Raw genomic sequence first — 18,427 nt, forward strand, 5'->3', positions numbered from 1 at the left:
GACAAGCCTAGTGTAAATGTAACTTAGTCCTCTCAAATGATTTTTTGTCAGTCCCCCCACCTATCTCTTCAGTAAAGTTTCCCCCCTCCCTTTTTGCCAACAACCTAGTTTCTCCATCAACTACAACACTTTTAAATGTTTGAAGTAATTTTTGTCAGACTTATTTTTTTTTGGAATAAAACCAAACTATTCTTCCTCATTTGCTGTGTTACAGTTGACTTAGAGGCCACTGAAGCAAGTGGATGTTGAACAGCCTTACAAAGCAGAGCTGAAGCCCTGGCCTCCTCCTTGGTCCTTCCCTTCCTGGCTTGGCCCCATGCCACAGCCAACCCACAACTTTGCTGGGTGTTTTGCCGCCCCAGGCAGGGGAGCTGGGCTCAGGGAGGTCGTGGAGTGTGGATCAGAGCAGTGGTGGCTGCTGCTGCTGGGCGATGGGGTGAGAGGAAGAAGAGGTGTGAGGAAGGCATTAGCATTTTGTTGCAGGGTCCTAGCCCTGCCTGTCCTCAACCAGTGACTCCAGCCTTCCCAGGCTTCCCACTCCGCTGCCATCCCAGCCTCAGTCCCTTGGGAGAGGGAGCCAGCCTGGATGTCACAGACTGTGCATCTCTCCCTGCCTGTGGTGTGTGCAGTCACCATGTCCCATCCCCATCCCTTCTTGTTCCTTTTCACCCAGGTGGAGGCAGCTTTGGTGACTTACAGCAATTCACTGCTCAGGCTGTGAAACACCCACTCAGGCAGTGATCTGGGTGTTGTCATCTGCACAGCTTGAGCCTTTGGGAGATGACACTTTATCTAATTAGCTTTCAACGAAGAACATGTGATTCATCTTGTGTTACGAGCACTGAAATCACGGAGCATTTTGCTGTCAGCATCGCTAACTGAGCCTCGGCTTCCACAGTACTGTGGTTTAAGGGATGCCCTGTGCAGATTTGTCTGGGTTTCTGTCATTGCTGCACCAACTCACTCCCCTCAGCTTCATCTGCCTCTGCTCTTGCAAAGCTGTTTTGTGGCAGCACAGCAACTGCCTGCATTCATCCTGATGTTTTGGGAAGGAGGATGTTCAAGTTATGAATGCAGTTAAAATTATCTCGGTGGAGCATAGCTGCAAAAGGAAACTGATGTTTGTGGTGTCTACAGACACACTGAAATTAGTGAGGCTGCTCTTGAATGAATCTGGCTCCATGAGATTGAAATTTAAAGTATCTTTCCCAATGAATTTGATTCATTTTATTTTTAAGGACAAGCAATCCTTACGTTACAGTAATTTCCTTCTACTGTCCTGGTAACATAAATATCCATAAATATCTGTACATGAAACATATATCCATAGATGAAATCTTAAGATTCTTCAACTAAGTATTAAATATGAGGCTATTAATTAAGCAGGTTCTTTGGATTTATTTGCTTGTTTTTCAACCAGGGGAAATAGTTAAATTCAAGTGAGATTTGTTATTTTATTATTTATGAAGCTCTTTAGTTCTTTCGCTAATTCTGATACTATGCTGTAAAAATCTGCTCAGTAAGTGTTGCTGCAGTTCCATGCAATGAGCTGTGTCTGTGATTACTCCCCTTCTCTGCTTGGGAATATGAAGACCTGATACTGCATCTGAGTGTCCTGGTTTTGGCTGGGATGGAGTTAATTTTCTTCACCAAGTAGCTGGTACAATGTGATGTTTTGAATTGAGTACAAAAATAATGTTGGTAACACCTTGATCTTTTGAGTTTTGCTCAGTAGTGCTGACCTTAATTCAAGGATTTTCCAGTTTGTCATGCTCTGCCAGTAGGAGACAAATGAGAAGCTGGTGGGGAGCAGGGCCAGGACAGCTGACCCAAACTAGCCAAAGGGATATTCCATACCATAGAGTGCCATGCCCAGTGTATAAACTGGGGGCACTTGGCCAGGAGGATTGCTGCTTGGGCAGGCACTGGTCATCAGTCAGCAGCTGGTCACCAAGTATGTTGTGCCTCTTGTTTCTCTTGGGTTTCATCTCTTTCTCTCCTTTCCAATATTACTATTACTATTATTATAATTTTATTTTATTTTGTTTTATATTATTTTATTTCAATTATTAAGCTGTTCTTACCTCAAACCCCAAGCTTTACTTTTTTTGTCCCTATTCTCCTCCCCACTGGGGAGGTGGAGGGGAGGAGTGAGTGGCTGTGCAGTTCTTAGTTGCTGGCGGGATTTAAACCACAACACTGAGAAATAAAGCCATGACTCCACTGTCCTGTGTCCTGTACACCTGGAGGACATCAGATCTTGTTGCCTCATCACCAGGCCCTGGCCCTACCAGCCAATGCAGCTGCAAGGCTTGTGCAGGATTGACCACCCCTCAGGAGAGCCCTGCAGCTCAGGGAGGGTGCTGAGGGCTGGCTACTGGCAGGAACATCAGATCAGAGATATTCCCATGTGTCTCTGCATGTGAATAAATGGTTCAGGTCTGGGTCACCATCACCAGCTAAATGTTGTGCTCACTGAGGCTGAACAAAATTTCAGTCTCTCTGTTGACATCCTGTGCATCCTTACTGGCCTGCAGCTGTAAGCTCACTCTGCACAATCCTGCATGCCAAGCCAGTCAGGCAGGAATATTCCAGGCTCTTATTTGCACATAAAACCCTCTTTTATTTCCAGGGCTGCTGAACTGTGTGGGTGGCAACCCTTTCAGCTTCCCCAGCCGGTCATTTCCTCTGCCCACACTGGAAATGATTTAGGTGTCCCTCTGCCTCGAGATGGATGCTCCTTACTTTGTAATTTGCAAGCCCCACCATGATGAGAGTGCAGCACAGCTCCCAAGGCAGTGTCCCAAAGCAGGGCTCAACCTTGGAGACTAAGAGTGAGCTCACTTGGGCTGGTCTGGGGCTATTTAAATGCTCCTGGTTGGTTTGATCAAAAATTATTTGCAAGGAAAATCAGTGGGGTTGGGGTTGGCACCATCCACCTGGTGTACAAGTGCTTGAATTTTAGGCTGGTGGAACAATGACTATTGTCTGTGCATGCATGTGTTACACACTTCAGTGAAGAGCATACTCAAGTATCAGTATCTTGGAGGAAAAAAAATCAACAGAACCCTGTTCATGAGTTTTTAAGAGGCTGTATATAGTGCAGCACTTGAGCTGTGTTCTATTATTTGAAATAAGATGTTCAGAACCATCTCAGTTAAGAAATAAGAAAGTGACAAAATGTGGTGAAGATTATAAATTGTAAACTACAAAGTAAGCCCACATCTTGCAACAAAAGCTGCTTTATTCAGACAAGGAAGTGCACTTAGGCATAGCTTTAAATAGCATGCATCAGGAAAACTCTCAAATTCTATATAATTTTGCATAATTAAATGTAGGTATTTCATCCTACTACAATTTACTGCCTTGCCCCTTGTGCCTACAATGTTGATATTCATCATAGATTGGAGGAGTTTATTTCAGTGAGAGCAAACCCACACTTGCAGAGCCCAGATTATAATTATCCTCCTGCCAAGTGCCAGTCCCGGTTCCTCTGTTGCCCGTCTGAGCCGCCGGAGCCAGCATCAGGCAGAGAGGCATTCACGGCTGCAGGCAGATCCCTGAGCAAGCTCTGCCTCACCCCATCCCCATGTCTTCCTTCTGGACTCCTGTCTGCAAGGCTTCTCTGTTTTCCTTCTTGTTTTGCTCCTCTTAGTCCCAGGGTAAATGCAGCTCTGCCTTTTGGCTGCTGAGATCTAGGGATGTCTGGAGAAAAATGTTGTTTCAGGCAGTATAAACAGTAGGAGAAACTCCTGGAAACCTTTTTGTACTGATATCTTCAAACCACTGAGAGCCCAGTGATGATGGCTGTGAGGTGGACATATGGACCATGGGACCAGGTCTGGTTTCTCTTAGACCTGAAAACTGTTGGGGTTTGATGCATGACCTCACAGGACTAGGGTGCTAAGCATGAATCCTAGAATCATAAAATTGAAAGGGACCTTTAAATGTCATTAGCCCAACCATCCTGCCACACCTTCAACTAGGTCAGGCTGTTTAGGACCCCATCCAGCCTGGCCTTGAACACTTCCAGGACTGGGGCATCTACCACCTCTCAGCAGCCTGTTCCATTGCCTCACCTCAGAGCAGAGAATTTCTTCCTAGTATCTAATCTAAATTTGCCCTCTTTCAGTTTAAAGCCATTCCCCCTTATCCTATCACTACATGCCCTTGTAAAAAGTTCCTCTCAAGCTTTCTTGTTGCCTACTTTAGGTCATAGAAGGCTGTCATGAGGTTGTCCTGGAATCTTATCTTCAGGCTGAGCAACTCCAGCTCTCTCAGCCTGTGTTCATGGACGAGCTCCAGCCCTTTCATCATCTTTGTGGCCCTTCTCTGGACTCATCCCAAAGGGTCTGTGTGTTTCCTGTATTGGGGACCCCTGAGGTGCATGCAGTGCTCCAGGTGGGGTGTCACAAGAGCAGAGCAGAGGGGCAGAATCACTTCCCTCAAGCTGCTGGTCAGGCTGCTTTGGATGCAGCCCAGAATACAAAAAGCCCAGCTGGCTTTTGGGGTTGCAAGCCCACACAGAAATAAACAGGCCAGTGAAAATGACACGAGAGTACAAGGGCTCCAGCTCTGTCCCACACCTGGGTAGAGCTTCCTGGCCATGAAAGAATGCAAAGCTCCTTGAAGGTGGTGGTGGTGGTGTGCTCAGGGATTTGAAAGGAATTTGAAAGGCTGTGGCCAGAGTGCTGCCAGTTTGGCCAGAGCATTCCTGTCACACCAGGAAAGCCTTTCATGAGCAGTGACTCAGATGGGCCTGTGCCTGCAGCATCTCTTGTTTGTGTGGCTGACAGGTAGGGCCTTGCACTGAGCAAGCAGACAACCCCATGGCACGGTGCCAGGAGCAGCTCTGCTCTGCTCTGCTCTGCCACAGAGCTGGGAACAAAAGGCTGTTGTCCAGTCCAAACTGCAGCCCCTGGATTATGTGTGAAGTTCATCCCTGTTATAGGTGAATTCCACTGGAATATTGTGACACATGCAGTGAGCAGGATGGGATCCTCACCGACTCCCTCAGCCAGCAGTCCTCTCAGGGGAAAGCACAGGAACACCAGGGAAGAGCTGAAGAGCTTCTCCTTCAGCAGTGTCAGCATCATCACCTTAAAAACTACCTCATCACTTGCATTTCTAGTTGAACTAACTGTACCCCAGTATTGTCAGCAAACATTGTATACTGCTATATGCCTTTATTATATATACTCAGCCTAGGATATGCTATTAGACTGACTATATTTTTTGCCATGATGGGATCTGTGCATGTAATACTAAAGTTCAGCTTTTTTCCTTTGCTTCCCTTACCCTTGCCTATTGTTGTTTTCCTTGCCTTCATTGTTGAAAGGGAGAAAAAATGACCAAGAGGCATCTCTGGTGTTCATGTGGAGAACATCTAAAACTGTCAGCAATGTCAGTTCTCTAAAGTGGATTTGATGAACAGATCTCTGATAAAAAGAAGGAGAATTGAGGAGAATTTCTTAATTTCTGTTGGATATGCCTGAACATAACACCTCCCCCCACTCCCATTTTTTTTCCACATCTTTTTTTCTTTTCTAAATGTTTTTTTTTCCCCTCTTCCTTTTACTTGTGTGGAAGAAAAAAAAAAACAAAACCAAAAAACCACCTGAGTGAAAAGTACTGATTTTCTGCCAGTGTGCTATATGCCAGAAATTCACACAGGTAAGTATATTGAAAAAGAGGGATTATGCTTTAGTTTGTTTGCTAAGATCTGGTTTTAGCTCCAGAGACTTAAGGCAGGGCTTGTAGCAATGGTAGCTAAAAATACTTTAATGAAGATGTAAGATTTCTGAATTGACACAATTTCTTCAACAGAAAAACCTGCTTAAAGAAAGTCCTTGATTTATTTTTTTCTCAACCCCACCCCTTAGACTTGGCCACCTTCAGTCTGCAGCACAGGTACAGCTAGAGATGATGAAAAACATGCAAGAAAGTGTGATAGGGGTTAGCTTGCCTGTGTAGCCATTCCCTGAGCAACACTGGACAGGCTTTCAGGGAGGGATTACCACATCCATACATTTCTATTTTTACATCCTGTAGCAAACATGTTATTACCACTGAACTGAGCAGGGCCTGCTGAGAAATGAAGCTGTGGGCATTGCCTCTCACACACCAGAGGAAGGCAGTGCCACCAGCCCAGCCAGGGGGGTTTGCAGCATGTCAGCTCTGGAAGCAGTGGTGGGGATGGGATGGGATGGCATGGCATGGCATGGCATGGCATGGCATGGCATGAGGATGCTCAACCCAGAGGATCTTGCTCATTGCTCAAACCCAAGGGAGCCTCAGCCTCCCCCTGCCCTAGCTGCCATTCCTGGAACAGGAAGGGTTCCAGGGTGAAAATCAGAGCTGGTTCCTTGTTTTCCATGTCCTCAAGGGAAAGCTGTAGGCTGGCACCTGGACCCTGAAGTTCAGCTGGCACCTTTGTGGCTTTGCAGAGGGAAATAACCTCTCTCAAGCTCTTTGTAAGTTTTCTGTTTTGCAAGTAGTCCACAGGTCAGTGGTTTGACTGCACAATTCAGCTACCAGGATTAAAGTCTTGAGTGCACTACTCAGCTTCCAAAATAATAATCATAAATAAACCCCCCAAAATTTTTTCTATTGTATGGACATGCCAAAAGATACAGGAAATCCATGGATAGATGGCTTTTTCATTTTGGCATATCCTGTAAGGTTAATTTGCTGAAAATCCCTTTTTCAAGCAGTATTCATGCCAAGAATTCCCTTCTGAAGCTCACAAAATATCTGAAAGAATTAAAAAAATCCTTGTTCAGTACCTGTATGGCTTCCAGTTATAATAAAGTCAGTCATGTGGCAGATATGATTGGCCTGATCTTTTGTAGCATTTTGGGTGTGTTTACATATTTGAAGTTTTCTAGTTCAGACCCCTGTGCCAGAAACATGTATCAACCTTTTCATGCTGAAATCTTTTGAAGTATTATTTTTCACTGTGTTCTCCCACAATCCCACTTTGCGTTCTGATACAAAGTGAGAAATCCAATAAATGAAAGGTAAAACTGCTTTTCCAGGCATGACCTTCACTTCAAGTGTTTGCTGGGGTGAGCTCTTCTGTACAAAACGTGCAGGTTTTGCTCTTCAGACCTCCTCTGGGCAAAACTGTGAGTGTGGAAGTATGGTGTGAGTTAATAACACCACGGTTGGTCCCAGAGGGGCATGCTCTGGATGAGAGGCATCTCTGGAGAGGCTGTGGCTTGGCCAGGCCAGAGGCACACATGCTATCTGCAGTAATAACAACTGGGAATGCCTTGGTTACCTGCTTGATGTGTGGAGCCCAAGATGAATGGTGTTCCTGAGGAATCAGTGCTGGGATCAGTGCTGTGGAACATCTCTGTTGGCAGCGTGGATGCTGGGGTCGGGTACAGCCTCAGCAATTTTCCTAACAAGACCAAGCTATGTGGGGATGCTGACTTGCTGGAGGGAGGGGATGTCATCCAGTGGGACCTTGACAGGCCTGAAAGGTGGGCCCATGTCAACCTTGTGAAGTTCAGCAAGGCTAGGGGCAGGGTCCTGCACAGGTGTAAGGCCACATTTACAGGCTGGGAAGAGAATGGATTGAAAACAGCTCTTAGAAAAAATACTTGGGAGTGTGGCTTGACAAGTAACATAGAACTGCGAGTGTTGAAAAAGACCTCTAAGATCATTGAGTCCAACCGTTAACCCAATACCAACATGTTAGCACAAAACCGTGTCTCCAGGTGCCACATCCACACAGTTTTTGAACACTTTTCATGATAGTGATTCCACCACTTCCCTGGGAAATGTTTTTCAATGTCTCGCCACCCTTTTGGTAAATACATTTTTCCTAATATCCAACTTAAATCTCCCACAGCTTGAGACCATGTCTTCTTGTCCTATTGCTTGCTATTTGGTAAAGGAGACTGATCCCCACCTGGCTACCATCTCCTTTTAGGGAGTTGAAGAGAGTGAGAAGGCCTCCACTATGGTAGGAAAGCTCATTAGATCAGGAAGATACTGAAGTGGAAAGCTGGCAGGGCCCTGTGGCCATCAGGGGTCCAGAAAATGTTTGGAAAGACAAGTTAGGGATGACCAAGAGCATTGTGTCAACAAAACATTAGCAAGGACCTAAATGAGCTGAAGATCAGCTGGGAAGAAGTAGATGAAAGGACCAATGTCTGCGGTTTTGGGGAAATCATCTGCTGGATTTCTGAGTCACACAGACCAAAACCAGATAGAAACAAGAACTGGGCAGGCAGAGTTATGGCCTGCTGGGTCTGGGAATGAACCACTAATTTATTCTGCATGTACTGTATTGCTGATTCCCTCCATATTTGAATTAAAAAATAGGGGGTTTTACACCCAGAAAAATGAGTAACACTTGTGAGTTTAATTCATACCACTTGCATCACTGCTTCTGTGAATCTGGTGGCCATCAATTTTAGCATACATGGGAATCTTGGGCTGTTCTCTTGCTTTAATTTCATCTATTTACTACACTTATGGTGGGACACTGGAAGGGGTGATGAGCATTGCAATACTAAGTTGTTTTTGCTGGATCCCACTGCTTTCAGCTCCAGCTACTTTCCCATGAAGCCACTGACTGCTGCATGCAGAACTTAATGTCCCAGAGCAATAGCTGGAGAGGTGACAGCTGTCACGCACCCGTGGCCAGATGTGTGCACATGGCTGTATCTGCATCTGTAACCAAATGGGATGCAGCAAGTTATGGACAGTGGTTTTTACAATGTGCTCTGTTTGCTTGGAGCCTGGCTGAGGGCAAACTGTTTCTGTCACATTCCTGAGAGTTTGGGGAAACATTTCTGAGGACCTTTTACAGGGTGTTACTGAAAGCCACCATGACACAGTAATTCAAATATGTGACACCAAGTATTTCTGTGTCCCTAATAGCCTTGTGGTGCTTGGGGATTGGGATGCCAGCATGACTGATGGATCTGGTGTTTTCCATTTGCTCTTGATGCTTGTTGACTTACAGGGGAAAGTCCCTGATGTGCTAGTTTTTTCCTCCTGTTTGTGTAGATAGTGTCATATCACATCTTGCAATTGAAATTTCTAATAATGGCAACAACCATGGCAAGCCTGCAGTCCACTTGGGAAGACCAGTGGAAAAAAGCAGTACTGGTGATGTATCTGGGTTCAGTTTCTACAGCTCTAGCTGACAAATTCAGGATTTCATCCAGCAGACAGAAGAGAAAGCCTTGCTAAAACTTCTTTTACCTACAGAAAGAGATTGGATCTGTTTTTTTCCTAAATGAAACTTTGATGCAGTCGGTCATGAGATGTTCTTGTTTACTGCAGTCTCAGAAATATATGGCACATGGCTCCTTCACACAGCATTTCAAACAGCTCATCTGAAGTTTGGCTGTTCACTAAATGAAGTAGTTTCCTTTTCAATTGTCATTCCAGAGCAATGCTAAGAATGCAGGCAAAAAATGCTGTGACATAAAACTTGGACTGACTTAAAAATAAGTTCTAAATTTGTTTTCTGCATAATCACCTCTGTTTAGAGGTAGACATCTTTTTTTCCAGAATGCTGATGGCAGTTTGGAGATCACAATACATCTCTTCACAAGTGCAGTAAGCTTCTGGCCCACACCTTCCCAGAATCTCTCCTGTCACTTCCTTGTGCAAATCCCATCCTAGATGCCTGTAGCTCACCAGAGAGCTCCATTTTGATTACATTTCTATAATTATACAAGAGGCACAGGATATGTACCTCTCTAAGCACCCTTATTTTTTGCCCGTATCAAAAACACTTGTTCCCTTGTTCAGATCAAAGACACTTCTCAGTGTTAGAAGTTTCTTAAAATGAAGAACTAAGCTGAACAATTACAGCACTCCTGCTTGATACCTCTATCAAAGGATACCTTGGCATGCTCATTAATTTTTGCTTTATGCTCTGCTGGGTTTATATTTGTTTTCTTTTAATCCCAGAAGAACAGGAAGGCTGCCACTGGACACCCCAGAAGATTTGGTATTCCTGTTGCTGTACAGATATTTTCTTAATTTTGTTTTTAAGGCTTCATAAAGTGCTTGTGTACATATTCCAGAAGGTTATGGCAGGTATTTAAAATTGGACTATAATTATAATAATGAAAATTATATTAATGAATTATTAAATGAAATTATATTAATTAAATGACATTATATTAATTATTAAATGAAAATTATCATAATGAAAAAAAGACTAATTGCCCAACCAGCTGGATGCAGCAGGGATGGGGAGCTTCAGGGAACTGTTTCTTATTGCATTTGTATTCCTTGGAGTATTTGCCTCTATGCTCTAGAAATTGCTCCTGGTGTCAGGCCATATGCACTTCAGAAGCACAAGACTGTCCTTTGCTAATTAGTCAGCAGGCTCTGATAACACTGACTAGGGAAAAACAAAAGCAAGTGGGGCTGCCTCTCTTGGCTGTCTTGTCCTCTTCAGTGAAACCTGCCCAAAATATACAGAGACACCAGCGCCTGGAAGTGAAAGCCTCAGACTTGTGGGAGTCAGGTTTGAGCCTTTTCACTATTTTGGGCTCCTGTTGATGGGCAAGTAGCCAAAAGAGAGGGGGTGGCTTTCCCTTCCCTTCCCGTGGTGGCCATGGGCATTTTTCACAACAGACCACAGTGGGCAAAGCCCAGAGTTAAGTATGAAGTAGGGATGAAGTTAAGTGTGTTGATTGCAGAGCTGCTAAACATGCAACAAGCAGGGAGGTGTGAGGCAGGCCGGACTCTGGTGCCTCTTGAGCAGTCACAGCAACTGAGCCCAGCTGCAGGAGTGCTACAGCTGCAGATAAAATGTGACCTAAAAAGATCCACTCATGTTCTAGGATGAGACAGACAACATCTTCCCCCTAGAGATGGGAAGCATTAGCACTGCTGTGCAAGGCTTTGTGCATGATTTTGTTTAGAAAACTGGTTCCAGCTCTGATCAGCTGTGTTTTAATAACAGATAAACTGAAGCAGATGTGGTGAAAGGCTCTAAGGGTGATCAAAGCAATGGGATGTCTATCTTCCACGTGGAGACTGAGAGTGACTTCTTTGGCTTAATGATATGAAGAAAACAGACACTTCATGAAAAAAATCATGTGTTGAAATCACAGTGAGAGAAAATAATTATTTAGGTTAAATGGCAGTGTTAATAGTAGAAAAAAAGAAATGGTGACGAAGAAATTAGGTCAGAAATGAGAAATTTCTGGTTACCTAAGAAATGGCATCTGGCAGGAGCTTTATAACAAAAGAAAGTGTCAAGTAGTTGGGATGGCTTCAGAAGGACCTTACTATGTATATGGAAATGATTGTGTGACACTGGGAATGAACCTTCACATCCCTCGGATGCCCTGGAGGGGTGTGGAGGTTCATTCACCTCCTGGTGCAGCGATGTGCCTCCTGCTGCCCATGTATTGCAGCCCATGTGGGGCACTGGAAGGGAAGCTGTACATCCCTGAGCCTCCCCGTGTACTGTAAAAGCAGCAGGCTATACATGCTGCTGGATCATGTTACATTTCACAGAATCACAGAATCAGCTAGGTAGGAAACAACCTCTGAGGTCAAGTCCAACCTATGACCAAACACCACCATGTCAACTAGACCATGGCACTTTGTCCATGTCCAGTCTCTCCTTAAACACCTTCAGGGATGGTCACTCCACCACCTCTGCAGGCAGCCTATTTCAGTAAATAGTAATTATACTTTATGTGAAGAAATTGTTCCTAATGTCCAACCTAAACCTCCCCCAGCACGCATTTCATCACGCTGGGCAGCAGAATGCCTGAGTCTTTTTGTGTCTCTAGGTCTTGATTTTGGTACTGCCATTTATCACTTTCTGTAAAGCAGAGCTGGTACAGCCAGGCTGCTTGACAGTACACTGGGAAAATTAATGTCTGAAAGATGGTGAGGTGCTTGGATGCAGCAGTCATGAAGGTCATGTGAGTACGTGAGGCAAGCAGGCTGGGATTTCAAAAGCATGGAGGAAACTGCTGAAAGCCAGAGACACCTTTATTCCTGTATTACTGGGGAACTTCTGAAAATACTTGACTCTGATGAAGCAAAGAAAACACTTTTTTTGCAACTGCTCCTCTGAAATTTTAGTGGGAAGAAGGGAGTAGGGGCTGTACTAGCTGGCCTGTGATTGGCATGAACCAAGGAGTTCTCCCCCATTTCTGTAGTCTCCTGTTGTATACTACAGAGCCTCACTCTGCCCTTCAGCATCCAACCACTTCTGCTCAGATCTTCATTCACCCATGGTCTTGAAGAGTTACTTGTGGCTCATGCTGCACAGAAATCTGATGCCTGTTAAAAAAAACCCAAACACTAGTTTCTGTTCTCTCCCTTTTGGGAGAGTGACTTAAAACCTCTTCCGATTCCCAGCAAAAGCAGCTGAAGATAAAATTATTATCCTTCAGATGTTCCCTCCCTCTGGCTGGTGGTCAGTTCCACAGGAATCAGCTGGTCTAAGTTTATCTGTACAAATGTATATTTTTGTGTAAACAGGAAGGAAAAGTGACATGGTGTTTGTGTAGTTTGGATATTGTTTGCAGGACTCCTGAGGACTACTAAAGAATCACAGACAGGCAGGAGTGGGATGACAATTACTTCAACCTGGTAATAGTCTTCAGGATGTCACATGTTCTGTCAAATATCTATGAGGAGATTGCACTGATCACAACTCATTTTTGGTGGTGGTTAGCATATATCAGGAAAGGAAAGCAAAAGATCAAAGCTAAATATTTTCTGAATGAAAACCACAGCAAACTAGCTGAAATATGTTTTCAGTTACCTGAAATAGGTAGCACTGCACTGCAGCACTGCACTGCAGCACCTCTTTCCCTGCCCATCCACTTGGGCTTTCTGCCTAAGTTTCCCTCTGAGAGCTAGTTAATGATTTTCACCTCACTTCTGATAGAAGAAAGATAGCCAGCCTGTGTGGCTTTGATTCCTGTCTCATTTATCTCTGCATGTTGCATCTGTGGCTTTACCGAGGTTATTTTTCAAATAATAGGTTCTGCAGTGCTCTAAGTGTTACCCAAGCACAGGTCCAAGGAATTAATAGACTTAGAGGATCTGGTCAATATAACACCAACAACAACAAAACCACAAATTTCCTCCCAGTCAGTGGCCTAATCAGTTTTATTACAGCTCATGCATTATCAGCACTTGCTTTTTGATCAAGACACATTTGGGCTCAGGGTTTGCCACTGCAGTTTGTCTGCTTAATTCAATTACTTCTTGATCACTTCTGAGAGAAGTACCTGTAGATTAAATTCCCATTTAGTTTTTATTGGACATGAGCAAAAAACTCACTTTCCCCCCATTTCCTGGGATTGCAGCAGCAGCATGAAATGTGTCTTTATTTGCACAGACATCAACCAGATGTCATTAATCCCTCCTGAGGGCTTTTAAATGCAAGAGTGAGTGGCTCTCTTTCCCCATGAAACTCAGTTATCTGTTGGGAAATACAAGAGCCCCTCTCACTTCCCCTGGAATGACACACTAAAGCCTTAGCCCCTCCTAAAGCCTTAACTTGGACCCCATGTTCAAGACACACCCCCCAAGTTCTAAAGCCTTAAATCTGCTGCACTATTTTATTGCCATTGTGTCAGATATAACACAGACATGTGGTCTGCAGGCAGACTTGTGGACAGATTTTATTCCTGACAGAGCTTCAGAAACAGCAAAACAATGGGTTCTCTAAAGGAGATGCAGATTCATATTTTCATAAAACTCCATAAAATGAGCAATTTATAGTAGCCAGAGAGCAAGTCACATGGAGCTGCAACAAATGGGATGAAGGAGACACAAGCTGCTCTGAGGCAGCTCGGGCTCCTTTCCCTCACAGGGCATTTGACAGCACAAGAACTTTTTCTTCCATTTGAGGACACCTTGGACTCATATCTGGAGGAGAGAGCTAATCAGTTGTACTTCCTTTCATCAGCTTCTCTGAACTGGATGGCAAGAATAAAAAAGATTTTTTTTTCAAGTCAGAAGTCTGTAGTGCCTCACTAATTATTTTAAATTAGTTGTGAGTCTCAAGACTAACTGTATCTTGTTGTCTTGGTTATTGTGTCATTGTCATATTGGTGGGAACGATTTTTTATAACCAATAAGGACATTACAGATTGATCAGTGTGGTGAAAAAATGCTAAATGAATTGGTAAAAATGCAACAAGATATAAAACAAGTTTAAAGAGCTAGTTCTTCACAGTCTCTCTTCAGTTTCATTTCTGGATACCATCTTGCTTTTCCTAAGATGTGTGAAAACAAAACAAGGAAAACTAACAGGAAATCAAGAGCACTGATTTTGGCTGTTAGAGGCATTAATCCCACCTTTTAATTCACAGTTGAATGAAACTGGCTTTGTAGGGCAGCTGTGTTCTGTTCAACAGCAAGGAACTGTTAATTAAGTCTCATTTAATCTCAGGCTGACCTGGCAGTCCAGAGTGCCCTCACCATGAAACCAGCCCAGCTGAAGAGTTCTGAGTGCACCTCTATTTTCTCCAGCTCTTGGTTGCCCAAAACATTCCTGTACCCATTGAAATCTCCTTCTTACCTAAGGTTCCTATCTCTACCTTCTCATCTCTCCCCCCAGAGCTTCTGGTGCTTAGCTAAACCCTTCCCACAGCTCCAGTTGTAAGAGGCTATAGCTCTGGCCCCTTCCCAGGCCCTGAAATAACACCTGAGAAGCTGGTTAATGTGGACAGGTCAAAAAGCCAATATGGAAGGGTTTTTTTCTGCAGGTCTTTTTATTTCTTAGTGATGGTTTGTAAGCCTCATTTTAGCTTGAACTTAGGTAAACTCCAGAGCTGTAGGCAGGATTTGGCATGGTTGAACATAATACTTTTCTTCTACTTTCAGCTTGCTGCCCTCAACATTTCTATGGTAAATTGCTTCTGTCTATTTTAGTTCACGTTTAATATAGAATATACTTAAGAAATGTGGAAGAGCTTCAAGCTGTAAAATAGTCCTTTAGTGAGCCATGAGGCCCAAATAACTCTGCTGAAAAACCAAGAGCATTTCCCAGGCCTTACCCTCTCCATGGCCACCCACATTTCTTGTGCACTTGCAATTCTTACCTACCCCACAATGGAAATGGATCTGCTGAAAAATCCTATTCTGTAAGGTGTGCTGAGCTCATAAGCATGGCCTCACTGTGCTCCATGTAACCCTTGTGATTTAAGAGATATTTCACATTGCTAAATTCATTTATGTGTTTGTAAGGACTTTTCCATCCACTTTTGTTCTCTAGTGAACTGGGGTCACATTGTTGAGTCCCACCAGCACTCCAAAGTCCTTTTTGGCAGAGGTGCTCTCAATCCTGTTATTCCTTGTGTCCCTTGCCAAGTTCAGCTCCAGCTTTGCCTTGGCCTTCCTCATCCACTCTATTACCTGGATAACTCAAGGGGTTATCCTCCAAGCATTCCAGGATTCTTCTGGTTTGCCTACAGCTCACTGTGCTACACACCCAGCAGATGCTGGAGTGGTTGAAGTTCCCCAGCAGGACAAGAGCCTAGTTTCTGACAGGTCTATCTAAAAGAAAGGTATGCATTTTTTCAAATCACTGAAATCTACATTTTATAATTAACTCCACAGAAATTCAGTGTATAACTGGTATTGTCTAAAAATATAGTTTAGAAATTATTTTTGTTTAAAAAATTAGAAAACATTGTATAGCTACATGAAGAGTTGCAAAACCTTATTTATTCTGGAATCAACTTTTCCCGACATTTATACATGTTTGTGTAATTTATTACTGAGTCGTGGCAGTTTAGAAGGTTGTATTTACATGGTAATGAAAGATACTTTATCTTCCATTCAAAGATATCACCAGAAAATAATACTGACACATTTATGATTTTTAGGGCCAGGTTCAAGTTGTTGAAGAAATATCAAGTATATGTTTTGAACATGATTTGTACCCTGTTTTCCTTTTCCTAAGCTGTCCACTATCTCTCCATCAGACTTCTTGATGAAGTTACACAAATTATGTTAAAGGCTGTAGTGGCATTTTTGTGAAATCATCTAGTAACTTAGATGATTTCACAAAAAGAGTTGTGACTCCTTTCTGTGCATTAAAAAGATAAAGTTGCAGTTACTGCAGGCAGCAAGAGAAATCTATAACTTCTGCATCAACAGGAAGCTCAACAGCAGCAGAGCCTGTGTACTTGGTGGTTTGGGGAAGTTTACTGGGGTTTCAGTATGTGCTGCACTGAGTCAGAGCAGCTCCCATAATGTCTTAGTGCTCTCATTGCCATCAGGGAAATCTGACATGTTAATAGTTTTCTCATTGATTTTTCTAATCCTGCCTCTAATGTCAATAAAAGGTAAGTTTGCTGTGGGAGATTTCTCTGTGGTTATATGCTGTCAGTATGATGGAAATGGAGCATGTTTTGCCCCCTGTCCCCATTCCCTCATTCCCTGTCTCCTGTTTTGGGTCTCAAAGAAGGAGCCAGGATTTGGGGCCTGCCTGTCAGTGGAAGGGATGTTGCAAGTGTCCCCTCCAGAACAGCCTTTTGGAGAGGTGTTTATCCCACTCAAACTCATTGCACATTTACAAACCTGGTCTTCATAAGTTAGGACAAAGACTTACTACCCTACTGAACTTTCTGAAAGTGGTGAAATATTTATTGCAATTAATTTTTCTAGTAATGTGTTGTGTGGGTAATCAACTAATTAATTTTTGTTTCATTTCTGTTTCTAAATAAAAGAAGATTGTAGGCATCAGTAGATGTTTTGTGAAGCTGCCACTGTTTTTGGGCACTGAGGGATAAATCAAAACATCTGTCTGCTGCACGACTGAGTATTTTTCAGCATGAAAAGAAGTGATAGTCAGAGGACATGGCAAAGTATTGTATGTGTGCATCAGTGTGATTACCATGGGCAGTGTCACCCAGGGCTGAAGGACTGGCCCCAGGAGAGACAGTCAGTGCTTTAGTGATAACTGTGAGGGTGTCAGGTCAGGATCGAGGTTTGTGTTGCTGTAGTGTCACAAATGGAATCAGACTGGTAATCTCTGCTGAGTCTCTCAAAGGCATCTTTCCAAATCAAGGAGCAGATTTCAAACCAGATTCACTCCAATTTTCCCCTTTCTCTAAACAGACAAGAATGCCTGAAGTAAGTGTGTTATAAAATCAGCACTGTCAGCCTTGTGTTGAAAAGAAAAATACCCCATTAATTCCTATCTAACAATAATTAAAATGATTATTTTAATTTAATTATTAACTATTTAATTATTTAACAATAATTAAAATAACAAAATGACTACATTGTTGCAAAAGGGAAATGTCATAGCCATGTTGGTGTAGTTACTAGAAAACAGTGTGCAATTTTTCTGTGGCATGCACAAAATAAAAACCTCTTATAGGCAGATATCATCAACACACACCTTGTTTGCTGCTTTTAGTTAAAGCAGAGCTTTTGGCTATTTAGGAAGGTCTTTATGGAGCCAAATGCCAGAGGTCATGCCTGTTTACCCAGTTGTCACTCTTTTAACTGCACACATACTCAGCTGCTGAAGCACTTGTTGTATGTTCCTCTTGCTTGTAAATATTTCCTCTTGGTGGTATTTTCACGTGCAATCTGGGAAACAGCAGGCATCTAATCTTTGATTACATTTATGAGCATTTTACTGCTGTCAGAGTGATACTCCAGAAATGCCCTATCTTTGCCCTGGTAGTTTCATTGTGCTTATGCTTCTTACTGGCACCTTTAATTTCAATTTTTTCTTCAACTATAGAAGTGTTTCATGGGTTTGCTTGAAAATATACTCAAAGATACCACTACTGGTTAGTTAAATGTATGAAAACCAAACATTCCTATAAAACTAAGCTTTAATTCTTGGTCTGATGAACCTTAAAAGTGCATTTTATGAACACAGTCCAGACAACAAACCGATATTTAAAATCTTCATCTGAGGAAATATTGACTGCAACCATGCCCCTAGGTCTGCCATGGGCTGCACTTTGGGGTGTTAAAGAGAGATGAGTTTGCAGCCAAGCTGAGACAAAGGGCTTGTGTAGTATTTGCCCAGTGCCAAAGGGTGCAAGGACATCTGTCCAACACCCCTGCCTGCGGTTCCAAAGTGGAGCCAGTACCATGGGGCTCAGCCCAGAGCTGCTATTGCTCCTCAGAGCAGAGCTGTGCCATGGTGTAATGGGAAAGGGGGATTCAGCAAAACATGAGGGAATGGCTCCCAGCACAGCTCTCTCTCAAGGCACGTGCTTGTGAACTGTTCACATAACACCCCATCTCTCTCATTTGAATCCCTGCTATACTTCCATTTGCAGCCTGGAGCATTGTGAGCATGTAGCTAGGGAAAAAAAAAAAAAGGTATTAATCAGGAAATCCTGAGAATGTGCTCATTAGTATAAATATTTGGATGTGGGTAGTTATTTAATCCTTCACAGGAAAATGAGACACTTACATTCTCACAGTTTTG

Source organism: Agelaius phoeniceus, chromosome 3 (genome assembly GCF_051311805.1).
Source record: "Agelaius phoeniceus isolate bAgePho1 chromosome 3, bAgePho1.hap1, whole genome shotgun sequence".
In the NCBI taxonomy this organism is placed as follows: Eukaryota; Metazoa; Chordata; class Aves; order Passeriformes; family Icteridae; genus Agelaius; species Agelaius phoeniceus.